Below are 23813 nucleotides of genomic sequence, written 5' to 3'. Positions count from 1 at the left end.
TTAGATTCTTTGACATTGAGTACATGCATACATCTCCCTCTGTGTGCATTTTCTATCACTTTTTCTCTTCTTGTTTCCTTCTCTACATTTTCATCAGTGTCACTTTATTTCACACTACTTTTCATTCTAAGGATAACCTGATGAAAAATCCATTTACTGGGTTCTTTTGTAAAAAGCTGTATTCATTTCTTTATTTTAAATAAAGAGTGACACAGAGAGAGGGAATGACAGAGGGAGACATCTTCCACCTGCAGGTTCACTCTGAAAATGACAAAAGCCAGGTCTAGAACAGGATGAAGGAGGTGCCTGAAACTAAACCCAGATCTCCTACATGTACATCCCCGAGCACACGAACTGAAAGCTGGATCAGAGTCAGGGCAACCAGTACTTGAACATTATAGGATGTTGGTGTTCAAGAAGCATATTAAAGTTTTGTACTACAATGCTAGCCCCCACTCACTCAACTACTGGTTATAACTAATCACATAGTTTAATTCTTTAATTTCTATTTCATGCCAGTTATTCCATTTATTTGCCTCATCTGAATTACATGTAAGCCCATTTCTATCGCATTGAGCATGTTTTGATCTTTTTAAAAATGTCACTCATATTTGAAAGGCAGAGAGGCTGTGACACAGTTTGCAGGTATTCCACGCCACATCTCAACTGCTACAGTAAGCGTGCCCCTACTTGCTTTGGTCTTAATCACCTTCTCTTGGTCCTCATATGCCTGTGCAATTTTGTTTTACTTCCAGATACTATATACAGAAAATGTGAGGTTTTCATTTTTATTGTTTTGGTAGATTTCATATTGCCTTATTTTTTAACAGAGCTCTGAGGAAGGGGGTGCACATAATTTTCCTTTTCCTATTTTTTGAGGTATTTATTTTCCTGATGTTTTGCAAATGATATATGATCCAATGTGTATTGCTGAGTTGTAGGTGATGGTATATGTGAATCACTACACCAGACCAAAGAAGTCTTCATGTTACAACAATTAGCCCACTAAGTAGGCTTTTGGATATTGGAAAAACACTTAATTGTTATAAAATTGCCTAAATACTCTGCTCTCTCTTATTTATCTAGTAGTTTACAGACCACACTTTCATAGCACTGCTAAAGACCACACTTAGAGATCCACTATTGCACGCAACAGTTAGGGTATCTGCTAAAGGAAGAATAAAGGAAGATATCTAAAATAAGGAAGACATACTCTTCTCGTGGGAAAAAATAGTCCATGTTTCAAACTAAATTAGCACAATTTAAAGGAGTAAATGGGCTAATCTTTCAAGGATTTTGCTCTAAAAAGACTCAGCAAACGTGTAAAACTACCTAGTGTAGCAGAGGGGATATTATGCCTTGAGGATATTTAAAACACACTAGATACTCCCATTCGTGTGTGTAGTAGAACTCATTAATTCAGAATCTGTGATAATTTGTCAAAGTAAATTAATAGTATAAGAAGAATTGCAGTCAAGTATTAAAACCACTTAAAGAACTACATTCTCAATCATTATCACATCCTTTGGAAACATCCTTACTCCTAGGGAAATAAAGGGTATGCTAATTACACACTCTCTCCACAATTCTTTGTAGCAATTAGACTCAAAGATGTGGAAGTAATGCCTAACGATTTCATTGTGTTACAAGCAAACATGAAATTCATTTAAAACAAATAGAATGTTTTAAAAAGTTTCTACAAATTCAGGGGAAAAAACCCTCCTGATTAGCTCAAATTAGTAGCTTTCACTAGGATATCTTTGTATTAACAATCTTTGTGGTACCACAACAAAATATTTGAGACACACTACTTGCGAGGGGGGGAGAGAGAGAGAGAGAGAGAGACTTATAAGTACTATCGTTATGATGCAGTGGGTTAAGCTGCACACTAACTGTAATTACTTCACTTCTGATCCTGTTCCCTGCTATTATATCTTGGAAGCAGTGGATGGTAGCATAACACGCTTGGGCATGTGACATCCATGTGAGAGATGGTGACCAGGATGGAGTTTCTGGGTTGAAGCTTTGGTCTGATTCAACATGGACTGTTGTGTTTAACAGAGTGCAAATTAGTGAATGGAAGACATCTATGTCTCTTTCACTCGCTCTCTCTTACTCTTCCATTTGTTTCAATAAATAAATCAGTAAACTAGAGACCATTATACTCAGTGAAATAAACCAATCCCAGAAGGACAAGCATATGTTCTCTCTGATATAAGCTTCCTGCAAAATTCAAGATATATATAGATACAGATATTTAGATATTTAGATATAGATATTACATGTATATGTATACATACATGTGTACACATGTATATGTGTGCATTATATATGTATACATACATATACAATATATTATGCTGGACGTAATACCATTCTCTGTACCTATAATGTCAGGATACACTTAAACAGCACAATGATGGACTTGTGAGTGTTGTAACTATTGTTACAATATAGGGAAAAATGGGTGAGGGGAGATGATAAAAGGGCAAATCCCTGAGTCTACGGAATTATATAATGCAAAAAAATAATTTTAAACAATGTAAATTCCAGGTGCCAATGCAATGGCTCAATAGGCTAATCATCTACCTGCCAGCTCCAGCGTTCCACATGGCCACTAATTCATATCCTGGCTGCTCCACTTCCTGATCCAGCTCCCTGCTTGTAGCCTGGCTTGAAGGCAGAAGCTGGCCCAGATCCTTGGGCCCCTGTACTCACATGGGAAAACTGGAAGAAACTTCCAGCTTTGATTTATTCAGCTCTAGTCATTGCAGCCATTTGGGGAGTGAACAAGCAGATGAAAGATCTCTCCTTCTGTCTCTGCTTTTCACTGTAAATTCAGCTTTCAAATAACAATAAGTAAATGTTTTAAAAGATAATATATTTGGCCTTTTGGGATTGACTTATTTCACTGCGCATAATGGTCTTTAGTTGGGACCATTTGGTTGCAAATAGTAGAATTTCATTCTTCTTAATGGCTGAGTAGTATTCCATGGAGTAGATGTACCACAGTTTCTTTATCCACTCCTTTTTTCATGGGTATCTGGATTGTTTCTATGTCTTTGCTATTGCAGGTTGTGCTGCTGTAAAAACAGGATCACAGATCCCTTTGCATATGCAAATTTCATTTTCTTTGGAAATATTCCCTGAAGAGGGATAGCTGAGTCATACAGCAGATCAATTTCCAGTTCTCTTAGCACTCTCCATACTGACATCCATAGTGGTTGCACTGTCCTACACTCCCACCAGCAGTGAAAGAGGGTACCTTTCTCCCCATCCATGCCAGCAGGTGTTGTTAGTAGAGTCCTGAATGTAGGTTAGTTTCTTTGGAGTTAGATGGAACCTCAACGTGGTTTTCATTTGTACTCCCCTAAGGCAACCTTTATGCAAAATCACGCTTTCAATACTCAGGTCCAATTAGAGCCCTGTGGAAGCCCTAGGAGCCATGGGACTTCTTTCATATTTGAGAACACAAAGCCAGGCTGTGTCACTCTGCACCACTCTGTGTTTTCCGTGCATTTTCACAAGGGGATCCTTAGATTCATTCTCTCAGTTCTTACCAACAGGGAGAGCAAGTTTCACATCACTCCACATCGTCTCAACAGAATCCCCACTCTCAGAGTTCAGCCCCAAATGGGGAGGTTGAAACATACGCAGCTCAGCTCTGCTTCTTCCTTTTGTGTCCCTCTCATCTTCCCTACAATCCTCCTGTGAGGGAGGAACCTGATTTTCCTCATTTTGGGGACTGGGTGTAACAGCGCCCTACATTCACACTTTTTCGCAGTCTTGCTCTTCTCTCCCTAAGGATATCATGCTAGACAATGTACAAGGAAAGAGATATTGACATAATGATTAAAGGACAAAATGGAGAGACTGCCTCAAAACATAACTCCTCAGGTTTATTGAACTTCCAGATGATGAGCACTAACCTACCATGATTGAGTCAAAACTTTGAACCCACTCTTAGTTTTGAGCAAGTTCCCACCCTCTACATGCACCTGCTTTCTTCATCTGCAAAAGACAGTTTTAGCATTCATCTCAGCAGATTGTTTCAAGCATTAAACGAGTTAGTTAAGAGTCTGAAAATGAATCCAAGACTTTGTAAACTCTTCTTGATTGCTATATAATGGCTAATTGTTTATCTGTAAGAGATCTGCCTCCACATTAAGACAAAGTGCCATCTGACTGTTTGAAGTCATAAACCGTATTTTAGGCACCCTTTCTGCCATCAGGCTGTACATTTTCTTATTGGAGCTTGTAAGAGGCTGACTTGTTTGCTTTAGAGCATTTTTCCTCCAGGTTTTGACCTTCCCGATCACTGGGGCTTGAAATGAATCTGCAGCAGGCATTATTATTTGTTCTGAGTCATATGAGATAATTGTTATTTAAATAGGACTGTAGGTGTGTGCTGAGAGATGCTAGGTGCAGCACCGAGGAGGCAAAAAGAACAAATAATCCTGCCCTTGAGTTGTTGACTGTTCTATTACGGGAGACATGGAAAGAAAGGCAGACCAGAAGTGAGTCAGTCCCAAGAGGTAAGCAGACGTTTACAATCCCACCGAGCGGATGAAGTTTGTCTCAAAGAGGATCACCAATTCAATCCGTGGCTAGACTTTCGTATATTGTGTTTTCTACTCTTCATTTCCACCATCGAAGTTGACAGTGCAGGACTCAGCTAAGTGTTATCTCAGTAGTAGAATGAAGTAATATAGATCTCCAGGTACCTAACTTAATTACAGAATCAAGGAGGGTGTAGAAAGGCCCTGGAGAGACATAAGCTCAGAGCTTATAAAAGATGTGTGCTGCGTGAGATGTCCTCTGGTGAATAGCAATAATCATGGTAACAGCCCGGCACCAGCCATCCAAGCAGGCCTGCCTGGGCCGTTTGCACAGAGCACGCTGAGCAGAGTCCTTTGGGTGGGTATCCTGTCGTGGCCCCTTCCCCTCTCTCAGCCTCTTGCTCTCATGTGCAAGCAGCTCTGCAAGATTTCACAGTGGGTTGATTCACTTCTTTCCAATTTAGGTAAGCTAACATCTAGCACCCTGTAACAAAATAAAAGTAAATCTCTATCCTATTTATCAAGGCCATCACTCTGCATTCCCGTTAGTAACTGTTACTGGGTCAACACCATGCCAAGGAATCAATAAAAAAAAAAATGAGAAATGATCTAGCACTAAAACAATCCAAGAACCAGCACTAACACAATGTCACTTTTACAGATTATGAAATTTAAGCACAAGCGAGGCTAATGGAAAATAAACAGCTGATACATTAATTATAAGTAATTTTCTCATTAAAATTCAATGTTATTTCATCATGTACAAATGTGTACTCAAGAAACAAAATAATTTTTATAGTATACACTGCAGTGCCTCCTTTGCATGATCTCATGTTTACCACAACGATTCGGGAAGACACTCTGCCTTTTCAGCAGAATTATTTTCAGTGCACCTTGATGTAAGCCATTTACAATTTTGATTACTTTTTATGGCATGTTTTTGAGGTAGTTTCAGTCACACAGGTCATTGCACAACTGAGATAAAAGGGGGAAATATCTGGTGGCCTGTCGCAACAATAAATGAAGATCTGAATTAGATGTATGGCAAAATACTTGGAACCTGAGTTGGAAAATCAGTTCGACTCATCTGCCTATGAATAAAAAGAAATTAACTTTGGAATGAATGCTTTGGAGTCACAGAAAATACAGAAAGTGTTGATATTTGGTTTGATCTTTCATATGAAGTAAAAAAAAAAAAGTGTGACCTGAAAAGAAAGAACCATAAAAAAAATAAGGGAAAAAGAACCTCACCCTATTTTACCTAAGGAAAATTTCCCTCAGCTATTGAAGTGAAAAGATGTAATAAGCTGGCCACCTAAGAAATCGCTGGTTTCATATAGAGAAATTAGAAACACTCAAGAGGCTTTGCCTCTTCATAATAACATTAGAATAGCGATGGGTTTTGTTAAAGATGAGAGGGGAGTCCCACACCTCACAGTGCCTAGGTTTGATTCCCAGCCACAGCTATTGACTGCAGATTCCTGCTGGTGAAGATCCTGAGAAGCAGCAGTGATGGTCCAAGTACTCTGAGTCAGGTCACCCATGTGGGAGCCTGGTTTGAGTTTTCAGTCTTTGGCTTTAGTCTCTGCCCCATCCTAGCTGTCACAGGCCTTTGAGGCATCCAATGTCATAAGCATCAAGTCATCAGATGGGAGTGCCCTGTTGCATTCACATTGTCTCTTCCTCTCTCTTTTGGCCTTTCTCTTTTAAACAAGTTAAAAGCAAAAAGTAAATAAGATTCCTGTTAGAGTTGGGGCCTGTACTAATGCAGAATAATTTCATCTAGAGATAATTTACAAACAATTTTGCAAATAAAGTCACACTCTCAGGTTCTACATGGATACTATCTCTTCTAGGGGACTAGTATTTAACATAATACAAGTTTTCAGCCAAGATACTGAAGGAAGGTTATTCTCGCTCTCCTACAGGCATGCGCACTTGAGGACAGCAGAAACAGGAAATAATTGCACAAATATGGTTGGAACTGGGATCCTAGCTTCAAGGCCAGCTCTCTATGTGGTCATCTCAGGACTCTGGAGACAGAGCTTGTGTTCACATGGAAATGAAGAGATTGCTCTAAGTAAGAGGAACTGCAAGTGTAAGTGCATTAATTGTGTCTTTTCAATCAGATGGCATTGAAACAAGGTTCCACATTCTTAAACTCCTGTCATTGAGAATTGCAAGTCTAGGGCTCTCTCCATTGAACTGGGAAGGCTATGGCCACAGCAAATGAGTAGAGTTCAGCGGAAATAGTTCTGGCTGCCATCCTATGAGAAAACTAAGTCACATAAGAACATTTCACCAGCAACAACTGTCTTCCAATCTTCTCAATTTACACACAAGACATGAAAGGCGAAAAGATTTGATTTAGCCCATGCCATTTAATTCCTCAAGCATATTAACATGATGCCATGCAGCTGACAAGCCATGGTGATGTGTCATGTCAAAATTCTTGGCACATGGAATTTGTGAGCATCATAAAATTGTGATTGTTTTATAAAACCAACTTTTGGAAACTTTACTATATATAGTGATAAGACATAGCCATACCAAAATCATATCCCACAGGAACAAACATACAACAGTATACTGGAGAAAATGAGCTTTTATCAGTAGTCAGCTGGAAGAAGTCACACTAGCTATTTTAAATGCAAAGGGAAGAAAGGACTTCAGGGAATGGGGGGAGATTATTAGGAGACACATTTGTGATTTTTTTCAGAAACTGAAGAACAGCAGAAAAGCAGGGAAGTTGACAGAGACAGATTGTACACCCAGCCGCACAGAAGCAAGTTTCATGGGGGCCTCATCAAGAAGTCACCACAAATATCGTGTTTGCCAAGAGCACAGCCAGAGAACAATGATTTAGATTTCCCTTCCATCTTCCATGCCCTGAGTTAGTGCAAACCAAATGCATTTTAGAAGCCAGATCTTCAATACAGGAAGAGCTCAACAGGCAGGAATGAAACTGAAATTCAACACTAGCTCCCATTGGTGGTCCCTTTAAACACTCAGCATTCCTACCTAAACTGGCTATTTCAATGTCGAAGCAATAATAGTATCATTGTTCTGTTGAATATGATTCAAACAATTCCCATATAAATAGTGACATGGTCTTTCTCTCCTCAAGCCAGGAAGCCTTAAGTCTTATTAACAATGTACCCATCTCTAGATGATATTCCTTTCCCTTGTTGTGTAGTACATTCTACTTTGTATAATTTAATGAACAAGTTATAAATTATTTACCACCAACAGTTTGGATACAAAGAGTAAAATAATCAAGTAAATTCTATATATGTGTTTATAAAATTTTATAAGAACGAAACCATACAAAGCTACTATGGTTCCAAGTCTATTATTGATTATTTCATTACCAATATGTTTTCAGTCAAATATCCAACTGGTAATGACACTTTACTGAAAGGAATAACTCAATTCACCATTCATGAAGTATATAACATGGTTACTCCTCATTGGAGTTGCTTTAGTGTCCTCTTGCCTTATGTTTCTAGGCATTAGAGTACTATGTTACTCTATTAGCAGTTATGTTACTCTATTACTCATTGGCAGAACGCTGGGAAATCAGGGAAATGAGAAGACTACCCATGTTCTTGGAACCCAGTACTGGTGTGGAAGCCTCAGATGTGACCTGAAAGGAGACCCAGATGGATTTCAATGCTCCTGGTTTTAGCTTCTACAGCCCCAGCCACTGCTTCTGTTTGTGGAATGAACCAGCAGTTGAAAAATCTCTCTCTCTTTCTCCTTCTCTCTGTAATTTACTTCCAGGTAAATAAATAAGTCTCTAAAAAATAAAACAGCAGGCCCAAGAATTGTAGAGCTAAGCATAACTTTTTCAAGTAGACCACTGTGGACAATAGGTGTAAAAATCACATTCCTTCGAATTCTAGGATCTACACAAAAATTTCATGGAAAAATTGAATTAAAACTAAACCCATTTTTGTACAAAAATTTTGAAATGCATGCACTTTTATACTACACATCTTCCATTTTTTTAATATAAGATTTTTTTTATTAGAAAGGCAAATAAACAGAAAGAGATACAGAGAAAAAAGATCTTCCATCTGCTGGTTCACTCCCTAGAATAGCCAGAATTGAATCAATCTCAAACCAGGAGCCAAGAGCTTCTTCCAGGTCTCCGATGTAGGTGAAGGGTCCCAGGGCCTTGGGTCATCCTTGACTGCTTTCCCAAGGCCACAGGTAGGAAGCTGAAAGAGAGCTGGAAGGAAAGTAGAGCAGCCGGGACATGAACTGGTCCCCATAGAGATCCCTGTCTGTGCAAGGTGAGGACTTTAGCCACTAGGCTGGACCCAAATTTTCCATTAATTTTTAAAAACATCTCATATATCCTAAGTAGACAATAATCATAAATTGGCTTTTTACAATAAAAATTAACAGCTTACTCTATAGTCCAAGACTATCAGATGTGTGTGTGTGTGTGTGTGTGTGTGTGTTGAGGATGAAGGCATTAGGTTCTGCTTAAAATTCAGATTTTAAGTTTCCCATCTTACGATACTGACATTTTTGTTTATTCATACAGAAAATATAATGGCAATAATTTGTAACAGTTATTGCCACATTCCAGCAGCTAGAGTTCAATCAAGTGTCCCAACATGACTGGATAAGACCTAAGTGATATAATCATATAGTAATCTTAGGAAAGGAAATAACACTGATAAACATGTGGTCATTTGTCTTTGTCATTAGCTCACCAATGGTTAGGTTTTCATACATAAAATGTTTAGTAAATTCTTTTATATATAAAAATGCGCATATAACTTCTCCAAGGAAGTTCCCAAAGTTCCACTGTAATTGAGACACTCTCTGGGAGATGTCTAGTTCTCCTCATTAGAATGTGATACGTTTCTTTGTGTTGGCAATCTGGATGCAGAGAAGCAAAGGTGTCCTCCTGACTTTTTCCCAAACACACCCTGAACACCGTGGCAGAGAACACTAAAAGAACTGAGGGATCAGCCAGAGCTCGCCTGTTTCTGATTCGGGTATGACAACTGACTGCGTGTCTTCTGAACTCTCAGTTCTGTGACAAAATGTTCACGGGTTCAAATCAACCACAGTTAAATCTACACTAGGGGAACTGGCAAAGCCTATGAGACAGAAACAGAGATTTTGTCAGTTGGCAGTCAGTCTCTGCCCTGCCCTGTCACCTTCCACCACATGGTGACATTACAACGGGGCCCTCCCCGGATGCCAGCGCCTTGCTCTTGGCCTCCACTGCCTGCAGCATGAGGAGGCAATACATTTCTGCTCTTTATCAATTACTGATCTCTGAAGTTCTGCTATGGCAGCCCCAACACAGATGAAGGCAGCAATTAAGAAGAGATATGCTTTCCTTGGAAGGTGTACAACTTGTTCAGACAGCTGCTGTTTGGTCTTTTTTTTTTTTTTTTTTTTTGCTGCTTGGTCTTAAAAGTTGTTTTACAATGGAAAAAACATATATAGTCCCTGATCTGTAGTTTTGAAAATATAATTTGTTCAGACTTTTAGTAGGTTCAAAATCTATTTGTTTCCAATCAGTTTTAAGTCCCAATAAATCCAAAAGTCTTTTTCAACACAGCTATCAAATCTCTTTTATCTGATATTTCACTTCTCTGAATTGAATGGCTTCTGGCTTGAGGCTATCAGTCTAAAAAAGCCCACACCCTCACCTGTTCTTTGCTCCAAAGCTGGTTCCTCATGACATTTTATCCACCAAAGCTGTTCTTTAGTAAATCTTCCACACCATATGGTAGGCAAGCAATTGGTGCTTTGTATTTCTGAGTTTCTTTTAGACCATTTCAAATGGTGAACCAGGATATTCTCATCTCCAGAAACTCAACATATTAAATTCTTTTCTAATACTTAATTCAGCAGTTGACATAGAAGTAATATTATTTTTCTTTCAACTCATTAAAAAAAAGAGTTTTACCAATGTGTTGCATCATTGAATATACAACAAGAGCAGACTTGAGCATACACTTTCTAGCATGGTTCAGAGACTCCAGCTCTTCACAGTTCCTGCTACCTTTCAATTTATTAACCATCAGGTTCCCTATTAAGGGAGATAAAAGAGAATTTCATGTGGAAAATTATATTTAAATGATTGATTTATTTGAAAATTGGGGCCATGGAGAGAATGGGAGAGCTACAGAAAGACCTCTCACCTGCTAGTCCACTCTCCAAATGCATGCAACAGCTATGTCTGGACAAGACTAATGGCCAGAACCAAGAAGTCCACCCTGGTGTCCCATACATGTAACAGGAATCCTAGTACTTGAGTCACCATCCATTGCCTTCCTAGATCTACTTCGAGAAAGCTGGACTGGAAATAAGCAGCCAGCACTTGCACCAGATGCTGGTATTTTTAGAGACTTAACCTGAAGCCCCACAATGCTTTCGCCACATGTGGAAGATTTTTTGCAAACTAACCCTAGAAGTAAAATATTCATCTTCTCCAATCCATCAGGCAAAATTTGGTCACACAGCCAAATGTAACAGAACAAGATTGGAAAATACAGTCTGTATATGCGTCCAAAGCAGTATCAGTGACAGCGTACATGTATCTCGCCTCTGTTTGATGTCAGAATGATAATTTTGTGTCCATTTCATTACTTATGAAATATGAAGCTCTCTAAAGGTATTATTCATTTGTTAAAAGGTGATACATAGATAATTATATCACAAAATTTTTCTTATAGAAAATCCCAAACAAAAAGTATTAATCAAATAAGAGTAAAATGAAAGTATATTCAGAATCATAGGATACAGTAGAGATCTTTCTCTTCTACAAAGAAAATAAGAACTCTGTAGGGACCAGCACTGTGACTTAGTAGCTTAAGCCTTCACATGTGGTATCGACATTCCATCTGGACACTGGTTTGTGTCCTGGCTGCTCTACTTCTGATCCAGCCCCCATCTTACAGCCTGGGAGAGTAGCAGAGGATGGCTCAACTCCTCCGCTGTACCCACATAGGAGTGGCCACTGCACTCACATGGCGGACCTGGAGGAATCTGCTGGCTCCTGGCTTTGGATTGGCTCAGCTCCGACCATTGTAGCCATTTGGGGAGTAAACCAGCTAAAGGAAGACCTCTTTCTATCTCTCCTTCACTGTCTCTCTGTCTCTCCTTCTCTATATAGAATAATGCCTTTCAAATAAAAGTAAAATAAATCTTTCAAAAAAGAAAAGAATGACTCTGTAACAAATTCTGACCAACTGAATATGTGAAATGACGTTTGTTAGATCTAAGTGTGGGCAATAAAGATGTTCTAACTCTCCAATGCCTCAGCTCCTTCGATCTTAGAATCCAAAAAGAATGAAAATAAAAGATGCAAGCATGTTGGTCCCCTTGAATTCATTAATAATTGTGTAAGTTAGTATGAAAATCAGAACTATCTGCTTTAATACAGAAGGGGGAATATGTTGTGGGCTGAGGAGTTGATTTACATTCCTTAAGCTGAGCACTCAGGAATCGGGCCTAGGGCAGTAGCACCTAGCCTTTGCAGACTCATTGGCGTCCTATTGTCCTGTTGATGGGCTTGGGGGAAAGAGGAGATAATATGGTAATAAAGAGGCTTGTGGAGAGACGACTCGGAGAGACGGCTCCCGGCACTTCTAACTCCATCATGGTCTCCGTGTGTCGGTGCTTTTCGCTCGGACATTCGCCGTGCCTACTATGCCGGCTCAGCTAGCTGCGACATCCCAACCCACACTGGACCTGCACCATGGCCAAGAAACAAACATGACTTGCATTATTGAGATTTGCCAAGTAATCTGCTTATAAAGTGCATTCTATCACTTACAATCAGGGTTGATGTTGTTCCCCAAGGGCCATTTATGAATGCCTGGAAATGTTTTATTTAATGACATTATACAAGTTTTACTGTCATACAGTGAGTTCCATTAAATATTCTACAGTGAAGAACCATCTGACCATAGAGCCAATGGCGATGAGGATGAAGAAGTGTGTTAGCTTATCCTAACTGAAAAAGTGGGTCCAGAAATATTTCCTGTTGTTCTTCCTGAGAAGCGGTAGGAGGGTAATTTGGTGATATTGTGTCTTGATAAATTATTTCGGGGGAATCAGAAGTAGATCCAATTCAGAATATCTCTTGTCCAGATAGAATTCCAAATCCTAGGTTAGATCTTGTGGGAAAGAACTAACAGCCCTGAAGTGCCACACTGAGGGTGAGGGCACCTGTCAAAGAAGATGGCACAAACTTGCTCCTCTACTTCCAATTCTGCTCCCTGTTCATGGCCTGGGAAAGCAGCAACGGATGTCCCAAGGTCTTGGGCCGCTAAACCCACCTGGACGACCTGGAGAAAGATTCTGACTCCTGGCTTTGGATCAGCTCAGTTCTGGTGGATCCAGCCATTTGGAGAGTGAACCAGTAGATGGAAGGGCTTTCCCTCTGTCTCTCTTTCTCTCTCTATGAGATCTGTCTTTCAAACAAAAATAAATAAATCTTTTAAAAATATAAAAGCATGTAAGAAAAATCTACACTAATTTTACACACTCATTTTTAATTAGTCAATATATTTACAATTGAGTATATGTAAAATATAGATATTTTACAGTGCAAGCTTGGACGCAGCTTGCATTGGCTCAAATACTTGTGCCCTACCACCAACAGGGGATATCAATATTTAGTTCCTGGTTCCTGGCTTCAGCCTGGGCCACTGCAGCTGTTGTAGGTATTCAGAAAGTGAATTTATATCCAGTACTTGGCTCCTCCACCTGTTTGTGCCTAGGACAAATGGAATATAGAGGCGTTCCATGCTAAGTTTCTAAATTCAAAAGGTATCGATCACTCCAAAAGAAAAATCAAGTTTGTTCCATCTTCTTACTTTGCCAAAGGGAAAACCTAGAATGCCAGAATCCACTGACAGCCTCCTTCCTCCCCACCCTTTCTCAGTGCTGCTCTGTGAGGGATTTTGGGAGCACCCAAACCTTCATTCCATGATGTTCCCACACTGTCATCTGTGACTGGCAGACAGCCACCTTTGGCCAAGATGGCTCTCTCTGGTGCTCAGAACCAGCCTGACCACACTGAGAGAAGAAGCCTGAACAGACCTAGAACACTGGAAGACCTTTACTAATGTCCCTTGCAGTTAAAAGCTCACAGAGATGTTCAAAGGATGTAATTTTCGTTGGGGAAATGAACGGCGGCGAGTTGTTATCTAACTTTACCATATACTTCTAGCACCTATGTGGGAGTTTGTCCACATCTTGAAATCCTCCAGTTCTCCAACACCAGCTGAATGTGAAAGCATCCAATTAAGGGACCAGCACTATAGTGCAGTGGATTAAACCACCCCCCGCAGCACAGACATCCTCTCCTGGGGTTGGTTTGAGCCCCAGCGGCTTCACCTCTGATGCAGTTCCCTGATGATGTGCATAGGAAAGCAATTCAAGAAGGCCCAAGTGCTGGGATCTCTGCAACCACAAGGAAGATTTGGAACAAGCTTATGGCTCCTGGTTCTGACCTGGTGCAGCTCTAGTGTTGCAACCATTTGAGGAGTAAACTAGCAGACAGAAGGCTTCTCTTTTTCTGTCTTTCCCTCTCTCTGTAACTCTGAATTTAAAAAAAAATCAATTCTGACACTACCCAGAGTTTAAAAAGACCCCACGGTCTTTCTTGAGCCCCTTTGCTCAGTCCCACGATAGCTCCTACTTCAGAGGCCAGTTTCTGAAGGGGTTCCCAGCACGTCCACCTGTTCATCCAGCTGAAAACACACTCAGGGGCCCCCATGACCAACTCCCCAGGATTCACAATCTCTGAAATGCCTGGCATTCTCAGGAAAGCACTGTACTCTGACCAATTTCCCATGAAGCTTACTTTTCAGAAACCCCCAGATGGAAACAGGGATATGTACATGCAGAGCGCCAACAGCCTCTTAGCACCTCAAATGACATCTTTTAGGGATCTTTTTCAATTAGGGGTCTAATTGGCAGGAACCATTGATGATAGTATTGACATATAATTGAGCTTCCTCCGCAGTCCCTCCCCACAAGATGGGGTGGGATCAAAGTTCCAAACTTCTAATCACAGCTTGGTCTTTCTGGAGATCAGGTTCCTATGGAACGTTTCTAGGAATCCCCAGGAACAAACTGTCTTATTAGCCTACAAAAGAAACACAGCTTTGGTAACTGCGAGTATTTGAAGGTATGTGTGCCTCCTTCCCCCATCTTCCCCCATATTATCTCAGTAGAATAGTACTTTTAAGATTTTTGGACCCCCCACCTTCAGTCCTTAAAAACCTTGTCAGCTCTTTCCTATCTACTATTTGCAGCCACTTAGCCATTTTCGCCCTGATGAATCAGTCTTCAAAAATGTCAGTTCTCCATGATTGATTGGGACTGTTGAAAAATAGGTCACCTTGTTTTCAAGTACCTTTGTTAAAGAAATTTTTTTCCAGGAATTTGGCCTTTGCTTGCAGAAAATCAGAATTCATTCCATTAAATATAACTTCTTCCTCTGACAGCTCATTAATTAGTGACTCTGTAGAATCTTGGACAAGCTTAGTCAACTCTTCCATTGAAAGATTGACTTCACCACAGTATTGCCTTCTGAGGTCCAGCTGCTACAGTAATTCTGCTTTTCCATGTTTCATTCATTCACTGTCTTTGGGGTCCTTAATATCGACCACTTCTATTGCTACATATTCCTGATGATTTTTAGGAGATGATGATCTCTACTCACATGGTCAAATAGTGTCTTTCTTATCTCCTATCCACTTTTCTTCATTTCTTTACCTAAGGTAAAATCTTTATAATTGGTTTTATTCTTTCTTACTTTCCTTTCTTTCAAATGTGTTCACAAATCTTCAATTTACATAATACATGTCTTGTCATAAAATAAGTAAAAGATGGGAAACATATATTCCTACTTAGTCAGTGAGTGGCATGACTTATGATTTGGCATGGATCCAGGTTAGATGTAAGTAGGATTAAACTATTTCTGGAAATTTTCAAATTAACAAAACTATAAGCTGCATGGAGTTAATATTTTTTACTTTGTTTTGTTTACCATTAATCTTATGCCCAAAATTTATTATACTGCTTTGAACATATTAACTATCCATAACTATGTATTAAATAAATAACACGAATGAAAGATGAAAAAAATTTTAAAGTAGTTATGAAGAAGCAAAAAAAAATCCATTTTGACAGAAAAAGGGGAGATATTTAAGCTGATTGATCAGCACAAGTAGGTAGTATTCTCTCTATAATATCACAAGCTGCACCACAAACTCACAACCAAAGTGCAGAGACTAAGGAACTTTCGAAAGGCATAAAGCATTGTCCATTTAACTGAGGTGTGGGGGAGTTGTTGTCGGTGCAGTAGTTAAGATGTACTTTAGGATGCTTCATTTCGTAATGGAGTACAGGGGCTCCGGTTTTGGCTGTATTAAGTCCTGAAAACTCAATGGAAGATCCCAACTGAGTGCTGAGTTAGTCTTTCACTTTGATCTAGCACAACCCAGGTTGTTCCACTCATTTGTGAAGTAAACCACATCTGGAAACCTCTGTCTGGTTGTTTTTTTCCATTTCTCTGTGTCTCACTGTGTGTGTGTGTGGTTTTCAAATTAAAGAGTACACAATTTTGAAAGTTTGTTCTTTGGGGATACTTAGAAACATAAGAACAGACCCAAGATGTTTTGGTTTCTTGTAAAGCCTTTGTAATAAGGTGGAGTGAAGAGGCACTTTCCCTGTGTCCATGTCCACAAGAGGCATCATTTAGCACTGCGACTAACCTTGAATACACAGACCTGGTTTAGTTCTTGGAAAATCATTAACTTTACTAGAATTGTACCTTTGATTTACACATCAGTTGAATCCTTTTAGGGCAAGAGAAGAAATGTAACTTGAATAGAAGCTTATATGTGATATACCCAAGGACTCTCAGGGGGAAAAAAAAGTATTAAATTTGAAATCAATTAGAATGATTGTATTTTGTGGGAAAGAATGAGCCAGCAAAATGCACTTCAGGACCATTAATGTAGTATTATCATCACTAATAAATTGCTTGAGCAGCTGCTATTTTCATAGGCTGTGTGAGAGGTACAGCAATGCAGTGTTAGCAGAACACAACACAGGGGCCCTAGGAATAACGAAACAGATCAGATCACTACAACAAGGCCTGATATGCATGCTGTGCCGCATGCTGGTTTCTCAGGATAGGGTAGCCCACAGAAAAGCACAAACTTGAAAGGTTTTTTGGAAATTGGGGTTCTACAAAATTAAAAATTTGGATTCAAAAATCAAGATTTGGATGAAGGCCAAGTCAGTGGCCACTGAGTTCATGTCTGAAGTTTCCTTTTCTTTGGATCTCAAAGACTCCCACAGATAGGATTGATTCCTTAACTATATTAGGTAACTCTACAAGGCATCTCTCCTTTAATAAAATATTCCTAAAATTAGGGCCACAATTCAAAACATACCAAGTATATTAATCAAATATGCCTCCGATTTGCTTTCACAAAGTATAATTAATCTACTAAGGCATAAGCTGCAATGGTAGGAGATGAAGTATTATGCAAATTCCAACTATAATTAATCTTGATTGATGCATTTTTATAATTGCACCTTATAAAACTTACTATTAAGGTGAAATAGTTCTACATTTGTTAGATAAAATATGGCTGTGATCAAAATAACTTCTCACTCACAACAACAAAGAAACCAGAGTAAATCTGCTGCGAACGCGGGCTTTGATGTTGGACAGGATGCTCACTGTTTTGGTGAGCACATGACACATGCCAAGCAGTCTGAGCTATATCTTCAAGTCCACTCATCAAAGTGTAAGATTGTTAAGGTATTTAGGGGATAGACAAAAGGAGCATTTTCCCCTTTCATTCACTGATTTGTTCAATCATGAATAGCCATAGCAGAGACAAGTGAGCATTCTGTGTAGCGCTGACATAGAAGCAGCCTGGGGATAGGCCCTTGGCCTGCTTCCTGCAGGCCACACCAGATTTCCTGCTTTTATGTCTTGGCTCTGACTTGTAATTCCAGCTTCCTGCTAATTTGCACCTAGGAGGCAGTATAAGATAGTTCAACTAATTCATTTCCTACCATTCACATGGAACAGTGGATAGAGCCCTGGGTTTTGACATTAGCCTGACCTATCTATTGTGGGTATTTGTGGAACAAATCACTGAATAGGAACTAGATCTCTCTCTCTTGCCCCTCTCTCCTTCTTTCCTTCCATCCTGCTATCATCTTGGATTCTCAAATAAAAAAAGAGGAAAGGAAACACCATTAAGTGTTCAAAGAAACATCAATCAAAAGTGTCTCATATAATTGTCACATGTCATTATTTCCAATTTAGCAATTACTATAAAATAATGACACATAATGAAATATTGGACAATACAGATGCTGTGGGATTTAAGAAAAGAACATTACCAAACCATTTATTTTACCATTTAATAATCTACAGGCCACTGCTGAATTACTGTATGGTATAGCTAATTAAGATTTAAAACAAAAGGGCCCAGCATGGTAGCCTAGAAGCTAAAGTCCTCGCCTTGCACATGCTGGGATCCCATATTGGCACCAGTTCTAATTCCAGCAGCCCCACTTCCCATTCAGTTTTCTGCTTGTGGCGTGGGAAAGTAGTCAAGAACGGCCCAAAGCCTTGGGACCCTGTACCTGCATAGGTGATCCAGAAGTTCCAGGCTCTTGGCTTCAGATCAGCTTAACTCTGGCCATTACTGTCACTTTTGGGGAATGAATCAACGGACAGGAGATCTTCCTCTCTGTCTCTCCTACTCTCTCTATATCTGACTTTGTAATGAAAATAAAATAAATCTTTAAAAAATATTTATAACTAAAGACTCAGGATCAAAGGAACTACCCAAATTCATTTAAGTCAAGGTTCTCTATTTCTACCAAACATTAAAATAGACAGGACCACATGTTTTAAGTCATCCAATGGTTTCATGAATATGCAATAAGAATCATTCATTTTGGGTGAGAGATTGGTACCCAACACAGCAAATGGAGTTAAAGTACAGGTAACACCTAGACCTATTTACCAATATTCTTCTCATCTTTCCACATCATATCCAGCACTATCTGTATTGTATAGTATATTGTATTGTATAGCTCTTCTTTGTGTATTATATAATCCTTGCTTTATGACTTCAGTTCTCCTAGATAGCAGAGATACACAGTTATAAAAAAAGGCAGTATTTTTCTCTTCCTCAAGAAGGTAACTATTCAGAATGGTGGATAAATGAATGCAGGGCCAAAAGTATCAATCAGTGTGGGTTGTGGCAAGACTGCCAAGAGCACAAGAACCTTGTTTCAATTCAGGGCTGGAGGCAACTTGATAAAACTGCACAGAGAAGATAATAACTGACCAAGGTTATCAAGCACAGTGGCTGAGGGAGGGCAACTGGAAAGATCTGGCTGAACAAGGACACCAAGGAGAGCAAATCAATGGGTGACCTGTCCAGGTCATCTCCTTAGAAAGAGAAACATAAAGGTAAAAAGCAGTGTGATTTTAATTGTAGTCTTGTCAATATCTTTAGCCTTGGCTCCCCCACTTAATCATTCCGTGCCTGACTCCAGGCAAGTAGGAAAAGGAATAGTAATTTGGGGATTGAATTGTCCTGAGTATTGAGGGAGTTGATGTCTATACAGCACTTCCCACAACACAAGGCACTGGGAAAGTGCTGCTTAAGGATTGACTTAGAGCGGGCCACGTGATATGAGCAGGGCAAGGTGCCATTTAGGACATCAACATCCCATTTCAGAGAGCCAGTGTGAGTTCTGGCTGCTCTTCATTTGATTCTTCTTTCTGCCAATGCACCTGAGAAAGAGCCGGCAATGACTCAGGTACTGCAGTCTCTGCTACCACGTAGGAACCCAGATGGAGCTACTGATACTTGGAGTTAACCTAGTCATGGTAGGTGAAAGCCTAAACCAGTCTTAAACAGTCTGAAAGCATCCTATTGAGTTCAAACCATTTCCCCAGTGTTCTCTGGGATTGAGTGGAATAGTGTCTCAAGTGTCTAATGCTGAGAAATAAACATGACCAAATTCATGTACCTCTGTTACTGAGCATTCATTAATTGGCTTTTGTGATCAGCAAGAAGTCCCCAATCTCTGTGACATCATTAGGTTGACAATTTTTCCTTCTAATGCTGGTTTTCAGGGAACAAATTGTGTTGCAACAGCTCTGATTCCTGTGGCGTGCTGCGAGCATGCACCAAACCCCACGGTGACCTCTATGACAGAGGTTGCTCCATGCAATGAGCTCACTGTGTAGAAGGCTTGCAGGAACGTCGTAGCCATCCCAATTTATTCTTGCTCTACTCTCTCAAACACACAGTTGGATGTATAAATTAAAATTTATATGTAGAATTGCAATATCAAATATTTGAGAAGCCTAAGGGAAAACACAAATACATAACGGAGTGGTATTAAGCCCTGGATGCTAACCTGCTTATATTGCAAACACCTACCTGGTTAATCTGTGCTTCAAAAATATTGTGCGAATCTGATGAAGTGTTCAGAAACAAGCATCTGCCTCTCAGGCTACCTATTGGAAGTTTTCATAAAATTCCTCACCTTCATTTGCTTTTTCTCATAAATATAAATGTAGATATAGGTATAGATACAGATACATCCCTTGCTAGATTCTCCTACTGAACCTCCACTTGCCTCTCCTATTATGACCAGGAAAACCAACAGTTTGTCTGCACAAGACCTAAGATTAGACTGACAATGCTGATTGCCCACAGAGACAGAGAATAAGCTATAAGCAGGACAGCACAGCTGAGATTAAGAAGAGTCCAGCTAACCGTGCCCCTTGGATAAGTCACCTGGTCTCATTTCATCTTACCTTCCCTCTTCTGTAAAATTGAAACAACAGTATAGGTCTTTGCTCACATAAAGAATTTTTGCAAGGAAATTGATGGGTGCATTTCCATTGCTGTGATAAGGTACAAAGGGAGAGGGTTGGGGAGGGGGTTACTATATAAAAGCTGCAGCTGAACCAGGCAGGTTTAAAGCCATCCTTAACATCCAGTGGACCCAATCAACTACCCTCCCATCTTTCATTCAACAATACTCTTGTTTCACACATTCCAGCTTGAGAACAACTACTCTGGTATGTAGTTGGAATCGTCCACCTTTTAACAAAAGCCTGCCAACGAGGGCAGCAATATCTTTTTTCATTCCACACCTCTCCAAGAATATTATCGACTTGTTTTCTCACCAATGTTGGGATATTCCATCATGTGTTTGGTTAACAACCATTTACTCAGCTTTTCCAAACACACTGTTTTGCAGACACTTCATTTATAGATTTTCTTTGGATTTTCTTAGACTGGATATACTCTTGGCAGGTGCAGCTCACTGTCAGCATCCACATATTGCTAGGAGCCACAGACTTATGGGCCTTAGACTTGGCATGCCTGACAACCTGTTGCATTGCAAAGACTGCCTTGGGCAAGCAGGGCCACAGCAAGCAGGGTATTAGGCCAGAACATCCTGTGTAAAACAAGCAGAATAGAACCTCCACCCTTGCTCCTGTTCAAATGATTAGTTCCTCCTGTTTCAATAGATAATTAGTTCCTTCCCTGTTTCAATGAAGATAATTAGTTCCAGGAAACCCCTCCTCTTCTTCTCCTCCCCTAGAGAAGAAGGTATATATATGAGAAGTAAAATAAAGAGCATGAGGCACTCTTTCCCAACAAGTATGGGTATTTCTTGGGCCAGCAGCCTGAGGGCTAGCAGCCCAGCATTCCCAGTCCACCCACAGGTTTGAGCATCGTGTCCTGCAGGTCGGGACAACATATAATAGTTTAAGCACAGCTGAAGAGAATACACTTAATGGTATTTTTAATCAGTTATATCTTTCCTTTTTATCTTCCAATATAATGAAACAAGCACAGATATTGAATATTCATCATAAGAAAGCCAGCACTTAAGGTCAAACAACAGCATTAAAATTACTGCTATCAATATGAGCTCATAATGAAACGCTGACATTGAGCCATAATAAATTCCTACTGCATAGATGTATATCAATCTTGTCAATCTCCCACAGTAAGAAAAAATAATTTCCAGGTATCTTGTACAGAGTCATAAATTTGCATGACACTTTAAACAATTGTTCTGCTTTCAGGTATGACTATGCCTGAACTACCAAGGCTCACTGACTTAAACAGCTTAGCGACAGTTAATAACCCATCAGGCTTCCTGCAGCCAGTGAAAGGCACTGTACAGCTCTCTAACATAAACGCATGCAAGACATTGACGGCTGTGATTTTTAACATTTTTCCATTTCCCAGCTGTGTTGGTGGTTGACTTCCACAGCGACTGGCCCATGTGATTTACTTCAAACAATGGGACATTGACAATTGAAGAACGCAGTCTTAAAAAGCTGCTTCTGCCTCACCCTTGCCCCTCTACTTCCTTTCGGAGAGTGAGCCTGCTGGAGGATGAGAGTGCAGAGTAGGACTAATTCGTACCAGAACACGCCTTCCTTGAGCAGTCAGCTCCTCATCAACCTATGGGCTGCCTGCAGATACCAAAGTAAGCTTAATCAGTAGCAGCCAGGGCTGCTCTCAACCTTTATGTTCTCACAAACAACAAATAACTTTGTAAAATCACTCTCCTATTGCTTTTCCTGTGAGTGGAAAGGGTTGCCTGGCAGAGGTAATTAAACAGTCACAGCAGTTTCAATGAAGCATTTCCATTTATTTTTTTTTTTTAAGATTTATTTATTTTTACAGGAAAGGATGAGAGAGAGCTTCCATCTGATCAGTCCCGTCCCAAATGGCCTCTACACCCAGAGCTAGACCAGTCCAGAGCTGGGAACCAGGAGTTCCCTCTGGGTCTCCCATGTGGTTTCGGGCAGCCAAGGCCTTGGGCCATCCTCCATTGCTTTTCCAGGCTTCACAGGAAGCTGGATCAGAAGTGGATCAGCCAGACAACAAACTGGTACCCATATGAACTAACCTGGTACGCCACTGCGGCAGCTCCTAAATTTTAATTTCCTAAGTAAATATATGAATTTTATAAATGTCATCAATAAAATATTCCAATGCTTGAATTTTGTGCTGCTGAGTCCTTACTGAAGCCTCAGTTGCTAATCTGAATGCCTTCTTTTTCTCTCCGCAATGAGGATTTGGATCGGCATTTGCCTTAACAAGGTTTTCAACAGCCAGAGGCATGATCTAAGAAATTCATTGAGGATACTTGATGACCAAGCCATGTCTATCTGCATCATGTCATGCTTTTGCTTTTTAGCATTCTCTTCTATATTTTAGCTCAGTCTTAATTTCCTTAGAAACCCTTCTTTTTTTGTTGCCGCTTGCTCATTGCTCTAAGTCACTTCACTTTTCCTCACCAATTTTCATTGAGACAAAAGCAAAGAAATCTATAATATGTCTGGTGGTTTGCTGCATTATTTTCATTTGGTATATTCTAATCAAAACTATATAATCTATTCGCTATAAATAAAGATGCAGATTTACTTGTCATATGTATGAAAAGCTGTGGCTTTTCTGTTGGGCAAAGACTCAATAGATAAGCAAAATTTTAGTAGCACAGAAGGTTTTTAGCTTTTTTTAAAGATTCATTTATTTTTATTGCAAAATCAGATATACATAGAGGAGGAGAGACAGAAATATCTTCCATCCATTGATTCACTCCCCAAGTGGCCACAATGGCCAGCGCTGCGAAGATCTAAAGCCAGGAGCCTGGAGCCTCTTCTGAGTCTCCCACGTGGGTGTAGGATCCCAAAACTTTGGTCCATCCTCAACTGCTTTCCCAGGCCACAAGCAGGGAGCTGGATGGGAAACAGGACTACCAGGATTAGAACTGGCACCCATGTGGGATCCTGGGGAATGCAAGGCAAGGACTTTAGCTACTGAGCTACTGTGCCGGGCCCAGTTATTAGCTTTTATCAAGAGGTGCAAACCCTTATATATAAACAAAATCCTCCTCGTACACACACATACACACACAGAGAGAGAAAGAGAGAGAGAGAGAGAGAGAGAGAAATAAGCACTTGAGCCTGGCTTGGTAGCCTAGTAACTAAATTCTTAGCCTTGCATGCACCGGCATCCCATATGGGCACCAGCTCATGTCCCAGCTGCTCCACTTCCCTTCCAACTCACTATTTGTGGCCTGGGAAAGCAGTAGAGGATGGCTCAAATCCTTGAGACCCTGCACCAATGTGGGAAACCTGGAAGAAGCTCCTGGCTTCTAGCTTTGGAT

The 23813-nt window shown here is 40.1% G+C and overlaps 1 protein-coding gene across 1 annotated transcript in view; it reads left to right on the top strand.

The window, feature by feature from the left end:
* LOC101531314 (tumor protein p53-inducible protein 13-like) overlaps positions 1-23813 on the top strand; it is a 186100-nt gene that overhangs the window by 56153 nt on the left and 106134 nt on the right.

This window comes from Ochotona princeps, chromosome 11 (genome assembly GCF_030435755.1).
Source record: "Ochotona princeps isolate mOchPri1 chromosome 11, mOchPri1.hap1, whole genome shotgun sequence".
Taxonomy (NCBI): Eukaryota; Metazoa; Chordata; class Mammalia; order Lagomorpha; family Ochotonidae; genus Ochotona; species Ochotona princeps.
This window is presented reverse-complemented; position numbering and strand designations above follow the sequence as displayed.